Source organism: Bufo bufo, chromosome 6 (assembly GCF_905171765.1).
Source record: "Bufo bufo chromosome 6, aBufBuf1.1, whole genome shotgun sequence".
In the NCBI taxonomy this organism is placed as follows: domain Eukaryota; kingdom Metazoa; phylum Chordata; class Amphibia; order Anura; family Bufonidae; genus Bufo; species Bufo bufo.
The window spans coordinates 310,443,566-310,455,947 of NC_053394.1; the positions used below are offsets into that span (position 1 = coordinate 310,443,566).

General features: G+C 45.3%; 1 long non-coding RNA gene across 1 annotated transcript; it reads left to right on the forward strand.

The window, feature by feature from the left end:
- Positions 1-4,719: 4,719 nt before the first annotated feature.
- Positions 4,720-7,192, forward strand: LOC121004394. Its single transcript, XR_005779705.1, has 3 exons — positions 4,720-4,776; positions 6,158-6,268; positions 7,137-7,192. It is a non-coding gene; the product is annotated as an uncharacterized LOC121004394 (long non-coding RNA).
- The last annotated feature ends 5,190 nt before the right edge of the window (positions 7,193-12,382 follow it).

Sequence of the window (12,382 nt, forward strand, 5' to 3'; positions counted from 1 at the left end):
GCCACAAGGAGACGTTATACTGTATGGGGGCATCCACAAGGAGACGTTATACTGTATGGGGGCCACAAGAAGACGTTATACTGTATGGGGGCAGCCACAAGGAGACGTTACACTGTATGGGGGCAGCCACAAGGAGACGTTATACTGTATGGGGGCAGCCACAAGGAGACGTTATACTGTATGGGGGCATCCACAAGGAGACGTTGCACAGTATGGGGCGGTGGGCCATAAGGAGACATTATACTGTATGGGGCCAGCCACAAGGAGACATTATTCTGTATGGGGGCAGCCACAAGGAGACGTTATACTGTATGGGGGCAGCCACAAGGAGACGTTATACTGTATGGGGCGGCCACAAGGAGACATTATTCTGTATGGGGGCAGCCACAAGGAGACGTTATACCACTTACTTGGATACACTCAAGCAACTATGCGGCGGTGCTCGTGGCGTCAGGTCTCGGCCTCAGAGACCCCCAATAGACCATCAAAAAATAAGGAAGGTCACGGCACTCCAGAAGCAAATTCAATGTGTTTTAATCCACCAGATATTCAGCAGCTGAATATCTGGTGGATTAAAACACATTGAATTTGCTTCTGGAGTGCCGTGACCTTCCTTATTTTTTGACTGTATGGGGGCAGCCACAAGGAGACGTTATACTGTATGGGGGCCACAAGGAGACGTTATACTGTATGGGGGCAGCCACAAGGAGACGTTATACTGTATGGGGGCAGCCACAAGGAGACACTACTGTAAGGAGTCAGGACAACAATTTTTGAAGCCCCTCCTCAGTATAATAGTCTTGTGGCCATCATACAGTAATGTATATTTCTTCTTGCCCTAATGCCTGCTTTTAGAGATCAATGTGCAGCTTGCAGGCAGGAAGGGAAGGACCAGGGCCATAGAAGACAGACACTATCACTTTTAGAGGGACTCGCTCCTGGCAAACACAGCTCTGCTGCAGTGAATGCAGTGGAGCAGACTGATGTGATTACAATGTATAGTTATTGCAGGGACTCAGAGAATCGTCTGAGAGTTTATTAGTTAAAACAAATCGAATGAGTCAGAGACTGTCACCCCAGGCTTCCTGCTCTGCTACATGCACCCTGTACACACACAGCTCCACTACATGCTATGCTAATAATGCCCCCCCCCTTCCCCCTTTCCCCCTTCCCCCTTTCCCCCCTTCCCCCCTTTCCCCCTTCCCCCTTTCCCCCCTTCCCCCCTTCCCCCTTTCCCCCCTTCCCCCGGACGGACTTACAGGGAGCCGCAGAGCAGGAGGCCTGGCAGGGACTCGGTGACGATTCTTTTAACTAATAAACTGTCAGACGATTCTCTGAGTCCCTGCACTGTGAGTCAGTGCTGGTTGCCTCTGATTGGTTGGAGGGCGGGGAGGGGCGGGGCGGAGCTATCTTCCACTGTAGGCTCCTATTACACTGCCTGCTGCTGCCTGTGAAGCTGTTAGCTGTGCGAGGTGCAGGGGCTGCGGAGACACATAGAAGCGGCGCACAGGTATCGGCAGTGGTATCGGGGACATTTGCACGAGTACATGTACTCGTGCAAATGCCCGGTATCGGTCCCGATACCGATATCGGTATCGGGACATCCCTAGTACTCGCCATTCATTGCTATGGGAGTTCCAAAAATGGCCAAGCAAGCACATAGTGAATCGAAAGCACATTGCATAAGCACAACCAATGCTCTATTTACCGCTATGTGACTGCTGGAAATAGCTGAGTTGGCATAGCAGTGAACGAAGGGTTGCCGCGCATACTCAGCTGCTATCAGTTTACTTTGGGGACCCCATTCTGGAGATAGGAAGATGTCCTTCGGGTGGGATCTGCATCTATCTGACATTGATAGTAATCCCTTTAATAGGAGTAAAGAGATGGCACACCTAGGTGCCTTCATTAGGGCCAGAACAGCTATGTAACCATAGCATACCAGTGCGTTGCAGGGCCGCCAATGGCAGGGGTGTACTGGCCATAGACCCTAAAGGGAGATTTTTCAGAGAGGCGATGCCCAGGGGGGCTGCCCCCGCCCTCCTCACTGCTGCTGGCCAGGTACATCACAATTTAATACTCTCAGCATTAATTAATGATAGGCGCATTAGGCACTTATGCATCTGGCCAGCAGCCGCAAGTGGCCTCCTGAATTAAACAGTTTCACCGTCCTTAGTATGATGATAGGGCAGTATTTTATGCTGCACTGTGGTATTTGATTTACTGGGGCAGTATTTTGTGCTGCACTTTTGTATTGCTGGTGGCGTCTACTTCTGTTGTCCCTGCCTACTTGTATTGCCCTGCCTTCTGTCAATTTGGACTCGCCTACAACAAGGAGCCACTTTTAAGTAGTTTTCCAGGGCCACTTTAAGTTCCCAGTCCACCTCTGGCAAATGGGGTGACGGAGAGAGCCTCCTTCTTCTTGCTAATTGGTTAGATACACCATTCACTATTGATCTGGGCAATTAAGAGATTAAATGGCCAGGACCTGGCCAATGCAGCAGGGTGTCTGCAGTGTTACAGCTGACATCTACTGCTGATGGGGTTAATAGTCAAATATATTTATTATTACCACATAAAAAACACATATTTCTAAAAAAGTTAATTATATGACCTATGGAACTATTGGCAATACACAATGTCTATTGACTTTTAACTGTGTTGTAGGTCACTCAACTGTGAAAACATTCTGGACAAAGTGCGAATGTCTAGAACCTGTCTGATGGTAACACATTGAAAAAAACACAATATAAATTGTGCAAAATCAATTATCAACCTCTTGCCCATTTCAGTAGATGTTGATGGGTTTTTTAACCCCTTCCGGCACCTTTTTGAACAGCTTGGGTAATTGCACAGGCATTGCCACTATGCCCATACTATCAACAGTGGGGACATGACTGTAACACAGGTGTACTCCCACCACATTTGCAGAGAGCAGAGAAAACTGTAATCCCTACAGATAACCACTTTTAGGGGATCCACCAGTACCAGTGATCACCAGCCCTGTGACATCATTGCTGGGGCTGGAGTCATTCTGACTACCTGACAAAGATCCTTAGCCTGCGACGTATATATACCCATTGGTAACTGTGCACATTTGTATGCTTAGACACTGTAGGGGAGATAAAATAAACTGTAGTGAATGCACCAGAATTCTGGCTAAATTTGTGCCTATTTTTTGTATGCCCGATACAGTATATTATGTGTTTTAGACACTTTTTTGTGTCCGTATAGAGGTTGGCTCATCTCAGAATTTGATTGCATATCATTAGGATATGCCATCAATGTCAGATAGGTGTGGATCCCACCTCCCACCCCCACCCATATCTCCAGAACTAGGCCCCCAAAGTGAAGAAGAGAAAACCGTGCATGTGCGACTTGCAAAAAATAGCCAAGTGAGTGTGGTCACCTCTCTGTTTACCACAATAGGACTGTCAGAAATAGCTAAGCTACCGCTCAGCTACTATCGGAACTCCCATTGCGGTGAACGGAGAGAGTGGCAGCGCTTTCTACTTCACTTCAGGAGGCCCATTCTGGACATAGGAGCGGGTCTTAGAGGTAGGACCCACACCCATTTGACATTAATGGCTTATCCTAGTGATATGCCGTCGATGTCTGAGATGGTAACATCCCTTTAATATCATCTTCATGCATTTCACCACTGCCAGCCAATTTGTGGCCTCAGTGGTGGCAGCAGTCACATGTGGTAGGTATAGTGCTATAGCAGTTTTGAGATGGATTTATTCACATTGCTCATGTATAATACGCTAGATTATGAAAATGACACTGCTCCATAAAGCTATCATCCTTGATTACACATTATATTGTGTTTGATGTATGTTTCTAAAGGTGGATTTAGAGGGGTTGATGAGCAGCAGATTGTCAGGAAGGAAGCGTTCCTTCCCAACAGTTGGCTCTCGTTCAGTGCAGCATTTTTTCTGGGCAGCAGATCACTGTCTAGACAGCACGATCTGCTGCCCAGAAATGAGCGTTTTGCTGATTTATCATGTGATCTGCTACACCTTCAGATGGGCAGATTCTCGGGAATGAGCGTTCGCAGGAACGTTCGTTTCCGATAATCTGCCCGGTTATCTGGCTCTCTAAATCCACTTTGAGACACAAGACCTTCTCCAGGCTCCTAGATCCGTTTCCCATTGACTTTCAATGGAGTTCATGACGGATCCGTCTTGGCTATGTTACAGATAATACAAATGGATCCGTTCATGACGGATGCATGCGGTTGTATTATTGTAACGGATCCGTTTTTGCAGATCCATGACGGATCCGCCCAAAACGCGAGTGTGAAAGTAGTCTAATTTACTTTCTGTTACAAAAATGCTTTGCTTGTGAGATACGGTCTTTACTTCATTATAATGACATCGACATGTCAGCCAATTATCAGGAATGAACTGTTCTTCCTGAAAACTGACTGCTGGTTACAAGAGATGAAATCTTCATTTACACGCAGCAATCACCTGTATGGGGACAAGAGTGATCGCTCATCCACCTACACTGTTACAGTATAGTTCACTATGTCACAGGTTGCTGTCGTACTCGCTTTAGTAGCTCTCTGGCATACTGGCTGCGGTGGATTCCATGTAGGTTGGTTGCTATGACCTACGTGTAGTTGCGAAAACCTGTGTGTGAACTGATCCTTGTGTATGCATGCTCCTCTCCCTGGCTTTGTGTCTCCAGCTTTGCTGGTGCAAGAGCTGTGCACCCGACCTGAGGATATTCCATACATATGTCTGTGTGGTCACCCAGTAAGACATCAAGGTTAGTTTATCTGGTTCTGTGTCTTGTGGTGCAGATGTCTGTTCGCCCATGGACTAACTCCGCATGGGGAACAGGCATCTTCTAGTCCGGTTCTATGCCTTGTGTGAAGCTCTGTCTGTTCGCCCATGGACTAACTCCGCATGGGGAACGGGCATCTGCTAGTCCTGTTCTTTGTCTATGTTTGGCCTTCGGTGAGAGAGCCTCAGGGTCTATGTGTGCAGCTCTGCCTGTGACCGCCATGTGTCGTTTTGCATGGGGTCCAGGCATCTGCTTGTTTACCTATTTTGGCAGCTCTGCCTGTGACCGCCACGTGTCGTTCTGCATGGGGTCCAAGCATCTGCTTGTCTGCCTGTTTTGGCAGCTCTGATTGTGACCGCCATATAGCGTTTCACATGGGGTCCAGGCATCTGCTTGTCTGCCTGTGTGGGCAGCTCTGCCTGTGACTGCCATGTGTCGTTCTGCATGGGTCCAGGCATCTGCTTGTCTGCCTTTGTGGGCAGCTCTGTCTGTGACCTCCATGCATCCGTTCCGCATGAGGTCCAGGCATCTGCTTGTGTTATGGTTCCAGTTATGTCTTGACTGAATTGTGTCCTGTGCGGTTGTGTTTGGGTTCCAGTTCGAGTGCCTGGGTTCCAGTCCTTAAGTTTGTGTGGACCGCTAATGCTTGCACCGTCAGTATCTGCAGGTAAGTGGCCAAGTGCATCGGGACCATCCTGAAGGTGCGACCTCAGCTAAGTTCATCCCCACCATCATGGGCTCTGTGAAGAATGGGGCTCACTGAGTCTCTGCCCTTTGGGTTTGGCCCCTAGTCAAACCAGTGCACATGGTCCAGTGGTATTACCTGCCACTGGTCCCTTACCTGCTGGTCCATTTTCCTGACATGTCTAGATCTCTATGAATATAGAATTCATGTTGGTCTTTGCCTTGTCTGATTGTTTGCCTTGTGTTTGTTTGCCTGAGATATGTTCTAGGGGTCAGTAGGACCCTTGCTATAACATGACATACACATTCATTGTTTCTGGGCTGCAGATCGCTGTTCAGTCGGCATGATTTGCTGGCCAGAAGAGTGATTTAGGTGACCTCATCAACAATGCTTTTTGGAGTCATCCAATAGGAATCGTCATTGTTTAATTCCAGCATCTAAAAATCTGTCCTGGTCATGTGATGATCACACAAATGCATGGGTCACTACTAGACACAGCTTTAACACCTGAACTGTAACACGCCAAACACCTGTGACTCCATAACATGATCAGGACATTTTTATCCAATGGAAGTAAACATTCAAGGTTTCTATTGAATGACAGTTTATTGAGATAATGAAATATGTTTAAAAGTGATACAGAAAGTACATAAATGTTAGCAATTTTCATTATACCAGGATTATTTGCTGAAAATATGGTACCCCATTAAAGCTCCTTGCATTAGAATGTAGTAGAGCTCCAAGCAAGTTGTAGATGCACAGCACTCTGAGCAGTCTGAGGACCATACTGTATGTACCTCCATATATTTCCTTTTTCATAAAGAGTAAGGCCTCATGCACACGACCGTTGTTGTGTTCCGTTCCGCAAAATGGGGTTCCGTTGTTCCCTGATCCGTTTCCGTTTTTGTTTCCGTGTGTCTTCCTTTATTTTTGGAGGATCACCAGACATGAAATAAAGTAAAAAAAAAATCTAAGACAGGTTTGCCATGCAAATGATAGGAAAAAAGCGGACACGCGGACACTGATGAAAATCTTGTGTTTTTTAGCGGTCCCATTGACTTGAATGGGTCCGCAAACCGTTTTCCGCAAAAATAATAGGACAGGTTATATTTTTTTGACGGACTGGAACCACGGATCACGGACGCGGATGACAAACGGTGCATTAGCCGAGTTTTCAACGGACCCATTGAAAGTCAATGGGTCCGCAGAAAATCACGAAAAATGGCACAACGGACACGGAATAAAACAAGGGTCGTGTGCATGAGGCCTAATAGTGATTTTTTTCCCCCATATTTTCTCCACTTGATGATGACTGTCTTCACTGTGTTCCATGGTATATCTAATGCCTTGGAAATTCTTTTGTACCCTTATACCTTTTAACAATGAGATCCCTCTGATGCTTTGGAAGCTCTCTGTGGACCATGGCTTTTGCTGTGGGATGCAACAAAGAAAATTTCAGGAAAGACAAACTAGAGCAGCTGAACTTTATTTTGGCTTAATCAGAGGCACTTTAGATGATGGCAGGTGTATGCTGACTCCTATTTAACATGATTTTGAATGTGATTGCTTAATTCTGAACACAGCTACATCCCCAGTTATAAGAGGGTGTGCACACTTATACAACCACATTATTTTAGTAGTATTTTATTTTATTTAGGAACTTCATCTTTCAGCATGACAACGACCCAAAGCATACATCCAAATCAACAAAGGAATGGCTTCACCAGAAGAAGATTAAAGTTTTGGAATGGCCCAGCCAGAGCCCAGACCTGAATCCGATTGAAAATCTGTGGGGTGATCTGAAGAGGGCTGTGCACAGGAGATGCCCTCGCAATCTGACAGATTTGGAGATCTTTCCATTTGGAATGGAAAGAAGACACCCCAAGGTATTCCGTGAGAGGCATGGCGAGTTCCTAGAATATATTTTTTTTTTGGCACAAGTTAGCGGAAAATGATATATATATATTTTTTTCTTACAAAGTCTCATATTCCACTAACTTGTGACAAAAAATAAAATTTTACATGAACTCACCATACTCCTCACGGAATACCTTGGGGTGTCTTCTTTCCAAAATGCGGTCACTTGTGGGGTATTTATACTGCCCTGACATTTTAGGGGCCCTAAAGCGTGAGAAGAAGTCTGGAATCCAAATGCGTAAAAAATGCCCTGTGAAATCGTAAAGATACTCTTTGAAATTTGGGCCCCTTTGCGCACCTAGGCTGCAAAAAAGTGTCACACATGTGGTATCGACGTACTCAGGAGAAGTAGGGCAATGTGTTTTGGGGTGTATTTTTACATATACCCATGCTGGGTGAGATAAATATCTCTGTAAATGACAACTTTTCCCATTTATTTATACAAAGTTGTCATTTTACCCAGCATGGGTATATGTAAAAAGACACCCCAAAACACATTGCCCTACTTCTCCTGAGTACGGCGATACCACATGTGTGACACTTTTTTGCAGCCTAGGTGCGCAAAGGGGCCCAAATTCCAATAAGTACCTTTTAGGAGGGCATTTTTAGGCATTTGGATTCCAGACTTCTTCTCACGCTTTAGGGCCCCTAAAATGCCAGGGCAGTATAAATACCCCATACCCGCGGATCCGCAAAACACATACGGACGTCTGAATGGAGCCTTACAGGGGGGTGATCAATGACAGGGGGGTGATCAGGGAGTCTAATATGGGGTGATCAGGGGTTAATAAGTGACAGGGGGGGTGTAGTGTAGTGGTGTTTGGTGCTACTTACAGAGCTGCCTGTGTCCTCTGGTGGTCGATCCAAGCAAAAGGGACCACCAGAGGACCAGGTAGCAGGTATATTAGACGCTGTTAACAAAACATAAAATCGCATCTACAGCCTGCCAGCGAATGACCCCTGGCAGGCTGTAGATCCACTCGTTTACCTCCCGATCCTGTGAACTCGCGCTCCTGTGTGCGCGCGTTCACAGGAAATCTCGCGTCGCGCAAGAGGACGCGCCAATGCGTCCAGGAGGAATAACCCGGCCACCCGCAGGACGCAATCCTGCGTTAGGCGGTCAGGAGGTGGTTAAAGCTGGAAAAAGTTCTGAAATTATTTATCTTTGTCTAAAAAAATTTACATCACAGAAACCTGACATTTTAACAGGGGTGTGTAGACTTTTTATATCCACTGTAAATCTAGCAGAGCAATGAATAGGGAGATCTCTGGATCCATCTGAGGTACAGGGCTGGTTAGCTATTTATGGGATGGAAATCTACTGACTCTGGTACAGTTGTTCAGCCTTTAGCTTGCTGTCAGCTAGTAGCTATGGATGTCACAGGAAATTAGTTTTCCATAGCAATTTTGTATGGTTTTTGACGGCTTAAACTGCTAACAGAAAAAAACTATTGCACAAAATCAATAAATGAGAAAATGGTACATTTTCTGAAAACTAACTCTAAATCGACTGCTTAACTTTGTATCACATTGTGCCTCATTGACAAAATAAATAAGGCACCAAGGAGAAGTTGTTGGAATGGAATGAAACTTTCTGCTTGTGAATGTAATGATGATATATGTAAGTGATTAAAATATTAGAGCGAATGGATAAGTTTATTGGGGAAAACTGTACATTTGAAAGCAGGGTCTGTATGGCATCCTGCGGCACATTTGCCCACCAATGGTGCAGCTGGTCCTGTAGATCCTGCACACTTATAGGCTGTCGAAGCTGACGTTCCAGCTGGTCCCATAAATGCTCGATTGGTGATAAATTTGATGAGCGGGCAGGCTAAGGAAGCATTGCAATCTTGTAAAGGCATTCCTAAGAAAAACTTGCTGTGTGTGGGCGAGCATTAGCCTGATGAAAATGCCAGTTGCAAGCTCTGCCATGTAAAGCAAAGCAACACTTGTGGCCACAAGATGTCCTGCACATTAGTGTCTCTGGTATCACTACTAGGGGCCACCGACTGTTGTATGTGATGGCTCCCCAGATCATCACGCCAGCAGTTGGGGCACTCCTCAACAAAGGCAGAATTGAGGTGCTTACCCCAAGGCCTCTATAATCAAACCAGAAAAAGGTCAGATCCCAAACAAAACCTGCATTCACTGATAAAGATATGGTTCCAATCTGTAGCAGTCCAGGTTTCTCATTCACGACACACCTATTCAAAGCTCTCATTCACGACACCACTACAAACGAAGATGATGTTGGCTGGCCGTCAATGGCAGGACATGTAAGACCACCAGAACACCAAATACCCTTCTGCTAATCACTTACAAATGGTCTGGGCAGAGACAGGTGCTGCCTGTGTCTGGATGGTGGACTACAAAACTGTATGAGCTGCTCTCTACTGATAGTTTATGTGTGCATGACCTCATATCCTAGATCGTGAACAATTTATCGAAATGAACATTCAATCCAATGATATGCCCCCCATCAACTGGGCAAAATGTCTTTAAGGGTGTCGTAGATGCATATCTAGCAGTCAGTAATCTGTATTCAAGAAGTAAACTATGCAAAAGTAGCCAAGAGAGCCTTGTTAGAGCAGCGGGTGAGGGTCTTTTATGGCCTATTGTGGTAATACCCAGTGTCTAATCGGACCACACCTATAATCATTTGCATATTTGCCTGAGACAACCCAAATTTTTTATCTTGGTGCATTATTTTTTTTGGCAATGAGTGTATTTTGACTTAATTGATGATGGCAGGAGAATATGGCCTGCATTTTACAGGTGGGGTATGACTGGAGGAACAGGGCAGATAATACATGGTATGTATGCCATGATGGTATGGCAAAAAAAAAACTGTGGGGGTCATTTACTAACTTATTTGCACCGCAATCTGTGACTTTCCCCTGCTCACGCCAGGTTAAAAAAAAGGGGGGTGTGGTGTGCTCAGGGAAAGGGGTGGGCCAGCAGGCCCATCTCATTTATCATTTTCTACACCTGTTTTAGGTGTAGAAAATTTTCTATCTACGCCAGCAAGGAAGTTGGCATAGATTTAGACCGGTGGTGGATGCGCCAAAGTTTTATAGAGGCCAGCGCCTCTACATAACTTCGGCGGATCCACCACTTGTGCAGAGGTTGTTAAGACCAGCGTCTAAAACATCGGTCTTAGTAAATGACCCCCTATATTCTCCGTTTCTGAATTTGTAAGATGCTGTGTTATATTATTGTAACCAGTGCATTCTACTTCTCTTAAGCTGTCTTCCTCTTATGTGGCTTAGCTGGACAAAGTTCAGTTTTCTCCAAATTTGGTGGTAAAGCTTGGTTGTGTAAACATGTCTGGGGCCAGCAACATCATCAGTTTCTTTTTTAGCTCATATAATTATGTGCCTGCAGCCATGTCTAATTACTCCTCATTTTTGCTTTCTCTTATGGAGATCTTATCTGAAGGGTCACCAGAGCTCAGTGTATCCCTTCCCTCCTTATTTAAAAGTCCATTACACAACAGACAGCTGCTTTTTGTTTGATTCTCTCAACCCCATTTTTATTATAATATACCTATTTATTAAAATGTGGACAGGTAGGCCCAGACATAACAAAAATCTGTGGTGAGTAACTAGTATGATGTTTATTTGACATCTAAACCTTAGTACAGTAACACCAAAATAAGTTTTTGCTAATTGTTCACTAAAATTGGAAAAAAAGTACACCTGCAAAATCATAACAACTACATCTTTCCATTGACTCACACAGACATTTTTAAAGGGGTTCTCTTAATAGAAGCACCTACGTTAAGCAGCACGATTATTTCTCCAATCACAGGATCAAACAGAAAATTCATCTGCGTGGCACCAGCTTCACAGTAGGGAGGAAGTCTCTAATTCCACTAAAGTTGATCTGGGGATATTTGCAGTGTAATTAGGAGACCTCTGCATTTCCATGCAGTGATCTCCTCCACAGTATAGGGAGGAGCAATCGCTAGTGCCATCGCTTGTCCCCACACAGAATCATTGTTTGCCAGCAACAGAGTGCTTTTTAAATGTCACAATCTGCTGCTGGCAAACAGTGACTTAGGTGACCGCATGAAGCATCCTATTACCCAATGATCGAGTGTTTCGGTTCTTCATCGGGTAATTGGTGCCACTTTTACACCGGCATATCATCGCTAGCAAGCGTTCTTACAGAGGCATGTTAGTGGTGATTTGCCCGACATTCGGCTAGTTTAAAGGGGCCAGATTTGTGAAGGTATATATCAACAAGTAAAAATGTGGGGGATTGGGTCAGCACAACCCGTATGTAGGTGCACATCACTATGGCGAAACACATACACAAACGGAAAATGCAAATGTGATCGCACACTACATCCAGCACTCTGCCCTGCCTCCATGCTGGATGAGACATTGGTGTACATTTTGGCCAAAGCGTAATAAGCCACTCACCGCGTCAAGGTCGTCTCATTTGAGTGGTCCCTAACACTAGTTCCTACCTGTTCATGGGCCATGACAGCCACACAAAGTCCAGGGAATGCAGGTCAGCATGTAAGCCAAGCACTCCACTGCATTCCATGGACTTTGTGTGGCTGTCATGGCCCATGAACAGGTAGGAACTAGTGTTAGGGACCACTCGAATGAGACGACCTTGACGCAGTGAGTGGCTTATTACGCTTTGGCCAAAATGTACACCAATGTCTCATCCAGCATGGAGGCAGGGCAGAGTGCTGGATGTAGTGTGCGATCACATATATCAACAAGTGGTTCACCATACTAAGAGAAAAATAGTGATGGTCGGACTCGGCACCATACAAAATACCATTGGAGTCCAGATTAGCGGGGGCAAAAACAAGGGTGGTGCACAGTGGTATAAAGAATACATGAATTTAAAATCCAAACGCAGATATAGATGTAATCCACGACACTTACCCCAATTTGTAGAAACTTTTTTTTTAGCACAATGCACGATGCAGGGAGTAGTACTCAACAGATGAATTCGGCGGAAATC